Source organism: Schistocerca americana, chromosome 5 (assembly GCF_021461395.2).
Source record: "Schistocerca americana isolate TAMUIC-IGC-003095 chromosome 5, iqSchAmer2.1, whole genome shotgun sequence".
Lineage (NCBI taxonomy): Eukaryota > Metazoa > Arthropoda > Insecta > Orthoptera > Acrididae > Schistocerca > Schistocerca americana.
The window spans coordinates 171,287,673-171,305,511 of NC_060123.1; positions in this window are offsets into that span (position 1 = coordinate 171,287,673).

The window sequence follows — 17,839 nt, forward strand, 5'->3', positions numbered from 1 at the left end:
GATATGACCTATCGATGCCACACATCCCCCCCCCCCCCCCCCCCCCCCTGCAGTACGGAGTACAACAGGTGAGTCTTGGGGGAGACAGTGTGGGCAATGATGCTGTTGGTGGTCATACGAGATGGTACATGCACGACAGAGGCCTCCACCTTGACTGGGGCATGGTGCGGAGGCGGAGCGATGGAAGGCAGGTCCACCTCAAAGTCGTTGAGCCAGTGAGGGTGGACGATGCGGCGGCCAGCCTGTGAGCAGGTGGGTGGAACGGTGGATGGCGGGGTGTAGGTGTAGCAAGCCCGGATGTTAACCGAGCCGTCTGGCAAGATGAAGGTGCAAATTGTTATCGGGTCACACTCATGAGGGAGGGTGAGGATATGCTCAACATTGAAGTTTAACTGGTCGTTGGGTGGTGAGGCTGCAGTGTCTGTGAGTAGAATGTGAACTCGGTCATCGAGAGTTACAGTTGAAATATCGTCCACTTGGTGTGGGGGTACGTTCCAGAGCAGGGTGACTATAGGAGAGGGTGTCTCCGTAGTCAGTGAGGTAGTAGCAAAACCTGCTCACGAGGTGGGGGTTGATGTATCTGACAAATCCGCGAATGGCGACCGGGGAGCGTCGGGTGAAAAAAACCAGTGTGGTCGCACGAGGAGAATGTTGTCAGACTCCACAGCAGGAGGGAGACTGGCAGGAGAGTCATTAGAAGCATCTGACTGAGCCAGTAGAGGGGTGTCGGGGTCCACAAACGCTGGTTTGAATTGGTGTAGCGAAACAATTTGCAGACAGTCTTTGACAATGATGTCGAAAGTTGCAATGCCCTGTCAAAGGACTTTAAAGGGGCCGAGATAAGGTGGTTGCAGAGGTTGTCGGACTGAATCGTCTCTCAGCATCACGTGGGAGCAAGTGTTGAGAGCAGTAGGCACGGAAGTGTCCGGCAGGGAGTGGCTGATACGTGGGTGCAGGCGTGCATGTTTGAAGCGAGTGCGCATGCGACTTATGAAAATCCAGGGGGGGGGGGGGGGGGGGGATCTTTGGGTAGCTGAGGCTGAATGAGTTCCCCTGGTAGGATTGGGTTCTGAGATAGTTCCCTGGAAGTCGGGTTTGGAAATTGAGCAGAGGTCGAGGAGCAACTGTAATGCACAGACTGGCGGTACCCAAGATCGAAATTACGACAATGGATCGTACTGTACTAACGTCACTATGCCATTAATGTATGGCTTCCTGCCGTGCAAAATACCTGGGCGAACCAGTCGACCACTATAGCTTTAATTAGGTACAGTTTTTAATTTCACAGTCGATGTTATGACTGCGGATCGCTATCTGATTTTAGAAGATTCCAGTCATAGTGGAGCGCCTGGCGACTACTCGAAGTCTAGCTCGTACTGTAATCGCACTCTCAAGGAACGAATTGAAGACAGATCAACGTTCGTATAATTACTACTGCGGCAACCTCAACCACTGACTGTGCAGCCGGCTTGAATACCGAATAATGAAAGACAGCACCCTTACTTTACACAACGTCGTGATCAAACGATGACACATTACACTACGAACAGACACATCCAAACATTCTAATGATAATGATCACCAATATCAAGCTGCGCCAAATGCTCATTTCATTTCCATTACCAATATCAAGCAGTAATTACCAGATAGGGCATTTTAGATTACAATTCTCATTATCTAAACTACTGGTCAAATCAAAGCAACAACACTTTTTAAATACAGTACCGGTACCTATTTATATTATGTCGAGATAAATGTCACATCTAGCTTGCAATTGTTCTCTTACACAACGAAATTCTCACAACGCAGTACATTATCTCTGGAAAAGGCTTACTTATAAAATTCCTATGCCATATATCGCTGTGATATGACCAGATGGTATTAAGACGCTTTTACCGATATCTATATGGATTGAAATAGTTTATGCTACCACTAAATCTCTTTCCGCTTAGCCCAGTGTTGCTATGTAAATAACACAATGTCATGTATTCCACCGATTTACCAATCTTTGTTATAGGTATAATCGTTGACTGTTCCGTAATAAATTGCGACAACTTCAGTTTTACTTGCATTTACTGAGGATACCCTTTCCATATATGAAATCGTTTTAACTGTTTAGAATATCTACCTTCTATATATTTATCGTGGCTCCACTCAATCTGTGAACTTTTGATCAGGTAACCCTACAAATACCAGCATATATTTGTGTCCTGCAAAGCAGAACGGTATTAAGATCTCTGAATTTCACCCTTTGCTTTTCTCGTAAAATATACATCCACACACCAAACACTAATTGAGTAAACGTAAGGCTTTTGTTAAACCAAGAAAAGTTGAATTTATTGCCTCTAGGTATTTCAATACTCTTTCATTCATGTAAGTGTGCGAGGGCCATCAAATACTACCTCCACAACACGGAAATTCAGTAATAAAAAAAATTAAACAAAAACCCTAAGTGCCACTGCCACTTTAACTCTAACCTTCAGTGACAATTTAAAACAATTCTGGACTTCTTCAGACGCGACCCGCTAAGTTCCCTACTTGAATTTGGCCACTCGTCACTTTGGATAATCAAGTTTTTCTTTAGCTGCGTGCTGCTTGTAAAATGGTTCATTTATTTTCTCGTCGCTTATCCACTCAACTACTGGTGCACTCTATCACAATATAGTGAAACAGTTCATATTTATTTGAGCCAATGCTCGGTCTCCTGTAAGGTAGTGGTATTTATACAACTACAAACATGTGTTCTGGGCTTTCCCTTCTCAACACACACACCAACCACTACCAAACCACTTAAACAAAACGGCTAGCAACCCAACCTCTGGGCGAGCTGCGACCACTAATCATACAAAGCGGACAGGATATCGGTACCACCGATTCCTAAATACTCAGCAACTACAAATCTAATTCTCTTTCTAACCAGGCTCACACTGAATTTACCACAGCAGACTTTACGACTGAACCTGTCGACAAGACGACAATCAATTGATAGCTGGTGCACCTAAATTCGCCAAAATCAGTGTATCACCAACGATTATTCAGTAAATGCCACAGAATCTCCCTATATTCCATTGCTCAGCGTTGGGAGGAAACAACCATCACAGCCACGTATACGAGCAGGGGCCTAGCAGACTAAATAGTCACACTGCCTCCACGAACTGTACTCAAATTAAAATACTGGTGCTATCAATCAAAACTCCTTTCCCTCTCCCAAGCCTTAACCGCCAGCTGCAGTGCCTCGCTACACCACACAGTGGGTCGCTCTACTATCAGACAGCCGCACACCGGTGAGACGTCTGCTTGGGAACTAGCTAACTCTTTATTTCATACCATGGGAACGACTTAAAACGAACCGACATGCAGCGCCACGCCAACTTTTGGCAATTAATTAATTATTCGATGCTGCTGTCGGCTCTCTACGACAGCGGCTGGCCGCTGCGCGTTGCTCAGGAAGGATCTCTGGACCCAACAATGGCGAGTTGTTGCATCGCTAAAGTCGCACGCGTTCACTACCTGTTTTTTCGTCGACGCTGTCGGATCATCTACATTTTTTTTCTTAATACGCCGTACACATACATATTTACAGTAACCACCAGGTGTCATTATTAAATTATCAGGTAGGATGCTCAGCACTAGTAAGAGCGAATGTAACCCGGGTGTTTTGACACAGCACACCCCCATGGAAGTGGTTTGGACCAGAGGCTGTCGTGGCAACTGAGGGCCGTTTTCAGAGTGCGGTGCCACCGTTCTACTAACCCATTGCTTTGTGGGTGGTAGGCTGTGGTATGAATTTTCTTTATGCCACAGATGTTATATAAAATGGTGAACAGGTAAGACTTGAACAGCCGACCATGGTCAGTGGTGATGGTGGTTGGACAACCGAACCTAGCAATACATGATTAGATGAAACACTTGGTCACGGTCTCGGCTGTGATGTTAGGTAATGGAAGTGCCTCTAACCAACAGCATATGCGATTGATTGTGGATAGAATATATCTGTGGCCCTCCGACGGTGGAAGAGGACCGATAAGATCGATATGTACATGACGAAATCTTCCTGGGGGGATGTCGAACTTGCCCAGTGGTGGGGTTGAGTGGCGGCCGATTTTGTTGTTTGACAGGGAACACAGCTGCATGCCCAGGTCTGAGAGTCCCATTTTATATTTTTCCAAACAAAACACTCGGAGATGAGCCATGTAGTGGCGTGGACACCAGGGTGAGCGAGGTTATGCAGCACGTCGGAGGCCTGCCGGGGAGGGGGGGGGGGGGGCAATGGGTGTAAGGTACCAGTAGAAGAGTCGCACCACACCTTGTCCACAATGCCGGGGAATTTAGCTTTCGTAAACACAAGAGATGTTTGAGGGTCTGTGAGGAGAGCTTGGGATTCCTCGTCAGAGGCTTGTAGGGAGCCAGGTTGGATAAAACAATGTTGTGCAAAATAGTATTGATCCGCAAGAAAAAATATGCGGCGATGTTGTCCATGCCTTTGATGTAGGGAATGTCGGTTGTGAGTAGGGAGACTAGATCAAAGTGGCGGAAACGCCGAGGGGGTTGGTCTTCGGGGAGAGGGGAGATTGCAGAAAGCTTATGTGAGTGGTTTGTGATCTGTGAGGATCAAGAACGAGCGACCTTCCACATAGGGGCGGAAGTGTATGACGGCCTCGTAGATTGCAAGGAGTTCTATACCGAAAGCGGAGTATTTCTTCTGGGCTGTTGATAGTTTTTTAGAGAAGAAATGAAGAGGGGAAACGGTGTCTGCCCTGTGTTGCTGTAGTACCACTCCCACTGCAATGTCACTGGCATCCGCAGGGATGAACGACTCGGCCGAGGGGTTGGGGTGGGCGAGCGTCATGGCGTGAGCTAAAGAAGTTTTTAGTACACTGAAGGTCTCCAACATAGGTGCTGAGCAGTGAATGGGTTTGAGTCCTGAACGCTGTTTACCTGACAGTGAGTCTGTCAGCGGGACCTGCATGGCGACGGAAGAGGGCAGGTGACAACGGTAGTAATCTATGGTACCCGGGAAATGTCAGTACTTTTTAAGTAGCTGGGGGAGGCAGTGATGTGATGGCCTGCACACGAGATTTGGCAGGTTGTATTCCGTCGGTGGGGACATTTTATCCCAAAAAAGTGATGGAAGGCTGATGCAGTTGGAATTTGTCTTTGTTGACCTCGACACCGTTGGAGTTCAACTGGAGGATCATGGATAAATGATTTTCATGTTCCTCAGTTGACTTACTAAAAATGAGTATGTCGTCTAGATATGCGAAGCAAAACTCGAACTGTCGTAAGATGGAGTCAATGAAACGCTGCCACGTTTGCACCGCGTTTTTCAGGCCGAATGGCATGAAGCTGTATTGGAACAAACCAAGCGGCATGATAATAGCTGTTTTAGGGAAGTCTTCCGGCACTACAGGAATCTGGTGGTAGGCACGTTTACAGTCAATAACACTTAATATTGTAGCGCCCAAGAACATAAGAGTGAAATCATTTACGTTAGGCACGGTGTAATTGTCCATGACGGTACGAGCGTTTAAACGTCTGTAATCACCGCACATTCGGAAAGAATCGTCATGTTTGAGGACGAGGTGAATTGGTGAGGACCAGTTGCTGTCTGATGGTTGCAGGATACCTGCCTCCAAAGGTTCGTTAATTTGCTGCCGCGCCGAGTGCAACCTAATAGGATTGAGGCGTCTAACGTTGTGCCTAATAGGAGGGCCGGCAGTGGTAAATATCTTGTGTGTCATTCCGCCAGTGACGGAAGGAACCAAGAACTGCACACCAGACTGACCAGTGTCCTGACGCGAAGTTTTTGGACGAGTAGGGTGCGACGAGGCATAGCCGTTAGTGCAAGTGGGAAAGGGCAGCCTGAAAGTCACATGCTTAGTACGTGAGCACGGCCTGCACTTGTTTGGAGAGGGCGGCACCGCGCGCAGCACAGAGCGGGTCGGAACTCAGGCGACTGTCTGCTGTCAACCTTTCACTTGATGACTGGCGCAGGCGAGAGCGGCGTTGGCATGGCGCGTGGTACAGCGATGGCCGCTGAGTCACGTGGCTGGCGCACAAGAGAGGGGGAATGTTTATCAACATGCCGAGTGGCTGTCTGAGCGGTGTTTGAAACACGTGGCACTTAACGAGCGCGTCGGGGGTGCTGAATCTACCGGACGCGAATCATCACACGCAGTTAATGTTCTTGGACTAACCTGATGAGTGTCCGAGCTGGTATCGGCCGGAGAAGCTCGATTAGGTGGCTGAACTGTGGACTGCAGTTTCAGCAGCGAGGTACGAGCTGCAACGAGCTTGTTGTGTGTGCTATGCGTTGTTTCAGCTCATTGTTTTCCCGGCGGAGTTGTGCCGCCGAGTCGTATTCTGACAGTTGATTAGTGACACAGGTCACAATGTCGCCCGCGAGGGCGGAGCACTATCGTACTAAACCACATGTTGTGAAAGAAACAAAGCGTGGCACATAAGTGCGGGAGCACAGTGTCTGAGTGTCAGTGGGATGGTGTAGCACTGAGCCCTGAACTACGTTCGGAGAGAGTTTGTAATGGGACAAAAAATCCATACCGAGAATTGGTTCATCGATGTCGGCAATGTAGAAAGTCCACGGAAAACAGAGAATGAGATAGGTGCACCGTAACTTTGACAGAGTCTGTGGTTTTAATGTTGATGCGTTGACAGCTTGTAGAAGTGACGTCATCGGTGAAAAGACAGAGGGAGCCATCGATGTAGGTATAATAGACACGTCAGCATCAGTGTTGACTATGAAAACGAGCCATGATGAAATGTCAGTCACGTACAAACAACCGCTCGGCCGGGTGGACGAGTCGACGGAGTGCAATGCATGAGGAGGCCTATGAGGTTCCTCGCAGGACTCGGCGTAATTTAGGTCCTGCGGTCAGCTTTTGGGTGCTGGCAAGGTAACTGGCACTTCTTGGCATGATCACCGAAAACCTTGTGATACCAGCAGTACGGATGAGCCGGATGTGGTGGTGGTGGTGACTGTGGCAGCGGAGGAGGCTTGTCCTCATCGATTTGTTCCGGCATATATACCGGCACATATGGTGCGCGTGCGATCCTGGAGTGCTCGGACGGTAAAGAGAGCCAGTGGATGCTGCCAGGCAATGTAGAAGGTGTGGCGTTGGAGAGAGCCCTGCCTCTGCCAGCGGACGGCCGGTAAGTGGGAGAAGTTGTGTCAACTAGCGGTGAGTGGTGAGCTGACTGGCATTGTCGTAGCAGTGAATATAGTTGGTCTGCCATGCGTAGACGAGAGCTGATTGACTCGAAGGCGTGTGGTAGCAGGTGGATCTGTAGGTCAGTAGGCAGCTTGGCAGACCACACCGCCCACAGCATGACGTCCGGCATGGTATGCTGGTTCACAAGTAACCGAAGGCAGTGTCGGAGTTGTGATGGGGTTTGGTCCCCCAGGTGTTCCTCGTACAAGATCTTGATTATTAATTCTTGTGGTGAGCAGGCAAAGCGTTCTATGATCGTCTTCTTCACGAAATCTTATTTTGCTGGAGGTGGTGGCGAGTAGAGTGCTGCAACGCTCAATGTTTGGCCGGTCGCGGCTCGCCTGTTGACGGGGGGACCGAGCCGCTCGTGACAGGCCCCACACGACCCGGGTCGGTCACGTACTCACACCATGTCTGTTGTCCGGATTCCGGACACGCGGATAACCGAGCATGACCGGTCACCTCCGACGTCTCACCTCACCTCGCCTCGCACGGCTCGCTGCACTGTACTGCACAGATCCAACGCCTCTCTGTCTCTGTCTCTCTCGCTCTCTCTCTCTCTCTCTCTCTCTCTCTCTCTCTCTCTCTCTCTCACACACACACACACACACACACACAAACACACAATGTATTTATCTCCGTCTCTCTTTTAATACAAAAGTAACGTTTCCAAGAACGGGTACGTGACACAGCTAAATTCATAAAGCATTTGGAAAGTAAAATGATATTTCAATACAATCGCGGATAGAAGACGAGTCTCATTTCCAAACAGAAGACATATTTTTCCTTTCATTAATAGAAAACATTAAATAAGTACTGTCCCTGTAATCTGGAAGACAACAATCTTCATAAAGAAAGCGTACAAAGAACATTACACATTTATAGACGTAACTTGTCATACTTTTCACTTGCTTGCAACAGAAACAAAATTATAGTTATTGTTGATCAGCAGTGAATCACTAACGCGTTCCGGATTTAATTGGCTGCTGCGATTTGTTAGTAACATGCCGGCTTTACTAAAGCATCTTTCACATGGTGCGCTTGTTGCTGGGATACCTAAAATACGTCTTGCAACTGCAGCCAGGCCTGGCAGGTCTGTTTCATGTCTGCTCCACCACTTTAGGATGTCATCATCTTGCAAGTCTTGTTGCAACCCTTGTTCACTCAAGTACGAGCAGCCCTTAGCGGCTCGCCATCTTATTTACAACTATTCATGACGTCACCTTTCCGGCTTAGATTTTTTTTTTAAATGTGACTTGTAAGTACTGCATCTCTTTCCAGTCAGTACAAACTTTAATTTTATTAATGTATTATATACCTAATATGTTTTAGAAAAGTTAGTTTAATTCTGAAGACGACGCTCATAGTAGCGCCGAAACCTGGTCAATTTTGACTTAATATTTGTGATCGAGGGCTTATTTGTTCTAATATGATCACAATCTTCTCACAAACGAAAGTCAAGATCTCGATTTTTAATCCTTTGTACCTCCTGTTAAATAATACATATCTGTTAGTACACATCAATTACTCTAGTTAACTATAAATCTATCGCGTATCATAATGAAAAAGTGCTTATAACTGCAGTAATTACTCACCTGATGGTCAGTGTCATTGACACTGCAAATTTGTTGCAGTTTGTGAAACCAGAGAAGAACTAACTGGATTATCGGTTCTTTTGCGCCTTCTAATTCATCTGTGGCCCCTTAAAATGGTCTCAGAAAATGCGCAATTTTTCCTGCAAGCTGATTATCATATCCTTGCAATCTGTAAGCGGAGTCCTTTTCCGTCAGCAAAGCAGCAACTTCGTTATACTGAGTGTGTAAGATTCCAGCATAGTGTACAAGCTGTTCCAGCGTGTGCAGACCTCTTGTTTCAACGATGATTTCAAAGACGAGCAGAGGCCCCTTTTCTTAATGTACCTTACAATGCATTTTGCAGTATTTATTGTTGATGCGATGTTCGGGACAAGATTTAATAAGAAGTTATCTTCATCGAAAGTATGGCTAAGTGCTGAGTTTATACAATGAGCAGCACACGGAATCCTTTCGTGATTTTCCAAAGTCTTTATTACATTGGCAACCTGTTCGGAGACAAAAACAAAACTGTTCAACATGTCCGGCGAAATGCCCCAATCAGCCATCCTCTCTTCAATTTCTTTCATAATATTTACTCCCGTCTTCTTGACGTCTGGGAATTTTGTTGTAAATAAAACTTTGTTCACAAGAGACCAATCTGTGTTAATGTAATGTGTTGTAAGTGTCAAATAGTGCACCTGATTGTGCGAATCAGTCCACATATCAACTGTCGCAGCACACGTTTTATTAATAACTTCCGCAATAACAGAAGGCATTATGCTGTTTCGTATTGCATCAGCTTGTTCTTTGACATGTTTGCTTATTGTAGAGGGAGGGATGTGGCATGACATTTGCCACGTTAACGTCTCCATAATGCGCACCTAGATGTACTAATTCTTAGCCAAGTTCTCTGGAACCTTCACCGGAAACAGCATTAAAAGGTCTCATATCTTAAGCACACATTGCAACACACTTTGCACTAATACTATTTTTTATTACTGCCGGTATCCCTGAAGGAGCTGTATGTTTGTGAGATTTCTTGCAACTGTGTTTCTTTAAACGAGTGGTTCCCGACTGGAAACACAATAATGTGGAGCAGTTTATGCACGATAAGTACCCAGTAGACGCACTATTTTCGTCTACTACCAACAGGAATGTACTCCATACTTGGCTTTTTAGACCTCCCCGTTTCTTCGACGTGTAAACATTGGTTTCGATCTTACGTATTACTGCACTGGCTTCCTCATGCTGCATGATTACAGAGCGGGAAACACCACAAATGAGAAGCTCGTACTGGCTGCAGTCTCACGCGGATAATGACACGTGTAATGTGTTTGAAGTTACGTGCTACGTATTCGGTCACGGCTTCTATGCCCGGTCACTAGAACTAGTGCGGGCAGCCTATCCAGTTAGGGTGTGCTCGCCCCATCTCGTACTTTGTGCTCGCTTACTCGGTCATGCAGGACTCTAGTGGCGAGAGAAGTAGATCGCAAATTAAGTCCGAATGATCATGGAGGTGCATGATGAGGCACAGGAATTTAGAGTTGTCGTCAGACACGTGATTCAACTCGAACAGATGCTCGACAAGTGCAATCCATGACACTGGGTTGTCCTCATATAAAAGGGGCAGTTTCGGCAGACAACCTGGGGGTAGGGACGAAGGCGGCTTCGGTGTCTCTTGGAAAGGCAGGAGAGGCTATACAGCAGGCCGGTGCGGTAGGTGCGGATGTGTTTCTGGCTGACACGGTCGGTACCATGGGAACGAGTGATTGTGCAGTAGGCGTTGGGGTCCCGTAAACTGGGCCGTAGGCTACGGCCACTGATTTGAATTGACCCACCCTGGAAATAACACGGAAGGCTGGGGCAGCAGACAAAGGCAGTGCTGTGGGAGAGGTGAGCGGCTGAGCGGCTGAGCGGCCAGAACCGGGGCCCCCTGCGAGTGCGGGAGGAGGGGGGGGGGGGGGGGGTTGGTAACTCGTTTGACCAAAGTTTAAGTTCTTCACCAACGTTGAAAACACGCCCCGTGATGTCGGACTATAACTGACTGGTGGAACTTGTGGGAAGTCACATAGGTGTGGTAAGACGCCATTGGAAGGCGAAACACCAAATGATGCACTCAAACCAACGTGGTCAAAAACTTTTGTACACACTAAAATGTTCTTAATTAGTTTGTCAACGAGGCAAAACCAGAACAGGTCGCTATTGATAGTGGCCGGGTGCATTTTGCGATAATGGCGGCGCTGCACATGACATGACAGTAACTGTTGTTGCAGCCCATTGAGAGTCAAAGTACGTATGTGAACGTAGATCGCTTTGAGCATTACACGATCGATTGGTAGGTACACAATTCTGAATATTATTCACTTCACACTTCACACTTCACATGTTGGCGAGCAAGGTCGGGCGACACGAAACCCGAGTCCATTGTTTGTGTAAGCGGTGTAGCACTCGACTGGTGAAGAGCGACAAAGTTTGAGGTTAACGTGGCTGGAGATCGCGAATCACTGTGAATTAATGTAGAACTGGTCGTTGGCGAAGGAATGAAGAGGTCCGGCGATCGTTGTTTGGTTTTCACATCTTCTACGTGTTGGGAGAGGCGGCCATGGCGGCGTGCACCCAACCTGTTGATGCTACAACACCCAGCGTGGAAGTCGCGGAAGACGTGCAAACTTCGGGGCCCGAGTGTGGGATCGGGATGCGTATAGAGTTATACTGAACAAACTGTCCCACAAATATCTGCACGTAAGTATACAGGGTGGTCCATTGATCGTGACCGGGCCAAATATCTCACGAAATAAGCGTCAAAAGAAAAAACTACAAAGAACGAAACTTGTCTAGCTTGAAGGGGGAAACCATTGGCCTTATGGTTGGCCCGCTAGATGGCGCTGCTATAGGTCAGACGGACATCAACTGCATTTTTTAAATAGGAACCCCCATTTTGTATTACATATTCGGGCAGTACGTAAGGAAATACGAATGTTTTAGTTGCACCACTTTTTTCGCTTTGTGATAGATGGCACTGTAATAGCCACAAACATATGACTCACAATTTTAGACGCACAGTTGGCAACAGGTAGGTTTTTTAAAATTAAAATACAGAACGTATGTATGTTTGAACATTTTATTACGGTTGTTCCAAAGTGATACATGTACCTTTGTGAACTTGTCATTTCTGAGAACGCATGCTGTTACAGCGTGATAACATGTAAATACCACATTAATGCAATAAATGCTCAAAACGATGTCCGTCAACCTCAATGCATTTGGTAATACGTGTAACGACATTCCTCTCAACAGCGAGTAGTTCGCCTTCCGTAATGTTCGCACATGCATTGACAATGCGCTGACGCATGTCGTCAGCGTTGTCGGTGGATCACGATAGCAACTATCCTTCAACTTTCCCCATAGAAAGAAATCCGGATACCTCAGATCCGGTGAACGTGCGGGCCTTGGTATGGTGCTTCGACGACCAATCCACCTGCCATGAAATATGCTATTCAATACCGCTTCAACAGCACGTGACCTATGTGCCGGACATCCATCATGTTGGAAGTACATAGCCATTCTGTCATGCAGTGAAACATCTTGTAGTTCAAAATGATTCAAATTGATCTGAGCACTATGCGACTTAACTTCCAAGGTCATCAGTCGCCTAGAACTTAGAACTAATTAAACCCAACTAAGCTAAGGACATCACACACATTCATGCCCGAGGCAGGATTCGAACCTCCGACCGTAGCGGTCGCTCGGTTCCAGACTGTAGCGTCTAGAAACGCACGGCGACTCCATCCGGCCATCTTGTAGTAACATCGGTAGAACATTACGTAGGAAATCAGCATACATTGCACCATTTAGATTGCCATCGATAAAATGGGGGGGAAATTTTCCTTCCTACCATACTGCCGCACCATACATTAACCCGCCAAGGTCGCTGGTGTTCCACTTGTCGCAGCCATCGTGGATTTTCGTTGCCCAATAGTGCATATTATGCCGTTTTACGTTACCACTGTTACTGAATGACGCTTCGTCGCTAAGTAGAAAGCGTGCAAAAACTCTGTCATCGTCCCGCAATTTCTCTTGTGCCCAGTGGCAGAACTGTACACGACGTTCAAAGTCGTCGCCGTGAAATTCCTGGTGCATAGAAATATGGTATGGGTGCAATCGATGTTGATGTAGCATTCTCAACACCGACGTTTTTTGAGATTCCCGATTCTCGCGCAAATTGTCTGCTACTGATGTGCGAATTAGCCGCGACAGCAGCTAAAACACCTACTTGGGCATCATAATTTGTTGCAGATCGTGGTTGACGTTTCACATGTGGTTGAACACTTCCTGTTTCGTTAAATAACGTAACTATCCGGCAAACGATCCGGACACTTGGATGATGTCGTCCAGGATACCGAGCAGTATACATAGCGCACGCCCGTTGGGCATTTTGATCACAATAGCCGTACATCAACACGATATCGACCTTTCCCCCAATTGGTAAACGGTCCATTTTAACACGGGTAATGTATCACGACGCAAATATCGTACGCAGTGGCGGAATGTTACGTGATACCACGTACTTACACGTTTGTGACTATTACAGGGCCATCTATCACAAAGCGAAAAAAGTGGTCCAACTAAAACGTTCATATTTCTTTACGTACTACACGAATATGTAATAAAAATGGGGGTTCCTATTAAAAAAAAAAAAAACGCAGTTGATATCCGTTTGACCTATGGCAGCGCCATCTAGCGGGCCAACCATAGCGCCATCTGGTTTCCCCCTTCAAGCTAGACGAGTTTCGTTCTTTGTAGTTTCTTCGTTTGATGCTTATTTTGTGAGATATTTGGCCCGGTCACTATCAATGGACTATCCTGTATATATTTACAGTGATCGGACACATATACACGACACGAGATACAAATGCAGACTGAATGAATTAACATGGCGGCTCGGATGAGCGATCTAAAGTAAAAAATTATGTTGTTCATGGTCAATATGACCTATCAACGCCACATACTAATGTTTACTAGTTCATAACTCTTGCACCAATGTTCTTGAACACAAACACAGTCTATACTAGCTTCACTGGCTGCAATCTCAAGTTCAAATATTTTATTTTTAATACATTGTATATTGATGCTCATTATTTTTAAATTATTAAACATAGCTGGGTACCAAAAATCCTTGAGAAATACACATTTCCTGCTCCTTGTATTTCTTACCCCTCAATATGTTGCCATTCTTGATGTTGCATCTGATGTTGTAGCTAATGTTTCCATGGATTATGAAATTGTTTCTGAATCTGATGTTCAATGAATCCTGGGGATGTCGCCAGTTTTGATGTTGAATCTGTTTTTGCAGCTAATGTTTTGGTGGATGCTGGAACTTCTGCTGAAGCTGCAGTATCATTGAAAGCTTGAACTGTAGATGCTACTGGAATTTCAAACGATGTTTGTGCTGCAGTTGAAGCTGATAATTGCTGCTCTGATGATGCTGATTTGGCTACTGCTGTGGCTGATGTCTGTGTGGCAGTCTGTTGCATTGGTCTTGGCTCTGTTCTTCTGATTGCTGGACTAGTCGTCTTTGGTGGGAATCTTTTGCGCTTTTTCGCATGCGACAGGTAGCTGAGGCCCGTGTGTATTTGACTGTGTAATGTACTGAGGTTATGCCGTGAAGCGAATTATGTGCAATAATGTCTGTTAGCTCCAAAGCAAGTATGTTTAAGTTTACAGACGATTACAGGCAAAGAAGAAAGTCATATGGAGTGCGTCTTCTGTAGATTATTTGAATAAAAACTCGAGGTCTGCTGCCCCGAGCATCAAGTATTATATAAAAGGTCTCCAATCGTATATTTGTAAAGTGCAAAAGTAGAAAAAGAGTGGAGAATAAGCCAAAAAGTTATGAAAAATGTGGGCCTATATGAAAACTGTGGACGAATATTCATGCTATGGCGACTTAAAAGCAAAACAACTGGGGAGCCTGACATTTGGACAAAAGATGTGGTGGGGTATGTTTAGCTCCTCAAGAAATTCTTAAAAATTGAAATGAAGTACACTGATGATGTAAAAAATACAAAATGGAAAAATACAACCTCCATTCTAGCTGATAGTTTACGAAATTCCCAAATTTATTGAGTACAAGAATGTTAATCTACATATCATCTTTCATCATTAAACATTGTCATCATTTCATATTTCTTGTAACCCTGTTATTTGGATGGTTCTTTACTTGCAGTTGCTTTCGTGTTTTCTTTTTCTGTCACATTTCATCACAATAAAAGCAACAAAAGTTCCCAGGCAAAGAAGGGAATTCATAGCAGACTGCACAATGAGATGTTCTGGACACGAGAATGCCCATGTGTACATGCATTCTTTCAACAAATTTTTGTGCATGCCCTCTTATTCCCATGTCATTGTGTAGACGTACCTTTAGGATAACCCCACCCCCCCGTTGCCTCCTCTGTAATTCATTCTTCCCCTTCCCTACCGCTCATAATTGAACCATGTGTATGTTTTATGCACAGTTGGATACATTTTTTACTTTTTGTACTGAGCTTTTATTTATGTTTTTGTTCCTACTTCTGCACTACTTTCAATTTTATCATGACGTTGCTCATATATTCCTGCGGGCCCAATTAACGTCATTGTGCCAACAGCGTCGTCACCTGGTGGCAATTTCTGGTAGTTATATATGGGAACGACGACTCTCCAGAAGTTGAGTACTGGTGGTAAAAATGGATTCACGTGACCTCATTTTCTGTATGAAGGCTATTCTATTTAGTATGATTACTTTTTGTAGGACCTACCGTATCTTTACCCTCGTAGACTTTGGTGAATTATGCTTGCACTTATGACTTCGTACTTTTATTTTGGCATACATTCTGAAGACGAGCTACTCCTGAAACTCCTCAACAAAATGAAAATTTTTTGAATACTTGACCATTTCATTTCTAAAGACCTATTCAGCACTGACGGAAGTCATCTCAGGTTTCTGTCCTTGACAAACATAACGGTCCTTCTCATACGCCAAATCCAAGTGAAGCTGCTACAACTTATAGAGCCAGAATAAACTTCAAAATACGACCTCATCTGCATTTTGAATGTGCTTCTCTAATCCATCAAAGACAACACACAATCATTTCGCAGTGTGGTTATACTAGGGTTGCCATTTTTTGATGTAAGAAATAAGTAACATTTACCTAAAAATACGTGATTTTTTACAAAAATAAGGGACATATCATAAATCCTTGGAAATCGAACGACAGTACCAATTTCAATTGCCTTATAATTAGTTTCAGATAATTATTGAAATTAGTAAAATAAACTTACTTCTCTTCACAGTACATGCATTAGGTGTGACAAAACACGCAGGAGAAAACAATCATAGAGCTACCTTATACTCTCCATCTGTACTTCACATTTGTCCTAGGTGACTTTAAAATTGCGCTGTCTAACTTCATCATGCAATGGAACTTTCTGCAAGACACGTTCATGTTTACAGTAATTAGCAGTTCACTTTTAATGGGATCTACTGAACAGCTCCTTCTGCCGTTTGACCACTTCTCAGACATTAAGAAGAAAATGCGTCCAACAAATGCATTTGACCCACGAACGCGTATTACAAAAGACGCAAGTTTTTTTTCTAATTCTGTTAATTTCTGTTGTCCTTTATGACTAGTAAATTTGTCCGCAGCTCGTGATCGTGCGGTAGCGTTCTCGCTTTCCACGCCCGGGTTCCCGGGTTCGATTCCCGGCGGGGTCAGGGATTTTCTCTGCTTCGTGATGACTGGGTGTTGTGTGGTGTCCTTAGGTTAGTTAGGTTTAAGTAGTTCTAAGTTCTAGGGGACTAATGACCATAGATGTTAAGTCCCATAGTGCTCAGAGCCATTTGAACCATTTTTTGACTAGTAAACACTAACAACCACTTGCTTGAGGCATCTGTGCTCTCCAAATTACTGGTGCGAATGTTCCCGATAAGACAAAACTCTTGTTGCAGTTATTCCATATCAATTATTTCACTTAACTGGAGTGATTTCACAGAAGATTTCTGGGAAGGGAAACCTATGCTTCTGTTGAAACCAAGAAACTGTAGTCTCGCTGCAACGTTCTTCTCGTAGAAGTCGTGCGATTTTTGAAGGTAGTTTAAGGCTTCTTGACAGAACTGCATAAAACGTCTCTCCAGTTTGGTTCTTTTTGAAGAAGACTGAGCTTCCATGGCATTCTTAGCTGCAGTTCCGAAGAGCTGATCTCCTTTCTTTTGTTGTGGGTTTCTCTTCAGTAAGCAAATTTTGTCATAAGCTTCAACCATAGAAAAAGTGTCTTTTTCTAAGATCTTGAAGCACTGAAGAAAAATATTAGCTACATTGCTGAAGAGTAGTAAATGGATTTCTAGGAGAACATCCTTAACTTCACCTTCTGGATGAAAAACTTCCTCAGAACTTTGGAACAGTCCTCTCCCAAAGATCTGAAGTACCTTTTGATGCCAGGCCAGTTGTGATTAATCTTTCTACTGCACGTTCCAAAGAAAGCCGAGTTATAACGTGTCTCAGTATCTCCATTCATTCAACATGTACAAACTCAAAATATTTCTTCTGATCTTTGCGGCACTTTTCAGACGTGGGCATTGTCTGTGTCTGTATCAAGGCAATCAATTATATGGCTCATTGTATTACGGACAAAATGAGCTGAGCAATTTGACTCCAAAATTTTGCAATGTGCATCATGGAGCAGTTTTAAACTTCAATTGTGCTTACTGTAATTGACGTTAGCGTTGTCTGCAGTACAGGCAGTAACTTTGTCTATATGCAAGCTATTTTAATTAACTACTTTAATGATATCCTCATGAACTGAACTTGCGGTTTCACTGGCACTTTAATAAAGGTCCAGCAACTTGGTCTGTACACCACTTGTAGCTCTGAAGTCTCTTACAAATGGAAGAAATATTTTACGATTAACTTTATTGCTGGCATCTGTAGCAACTGAAAAGAAACAGTTTCAGAAACAACTTCGGCCACAACATCTTTTAGAGATTTTGGAGCGTATATA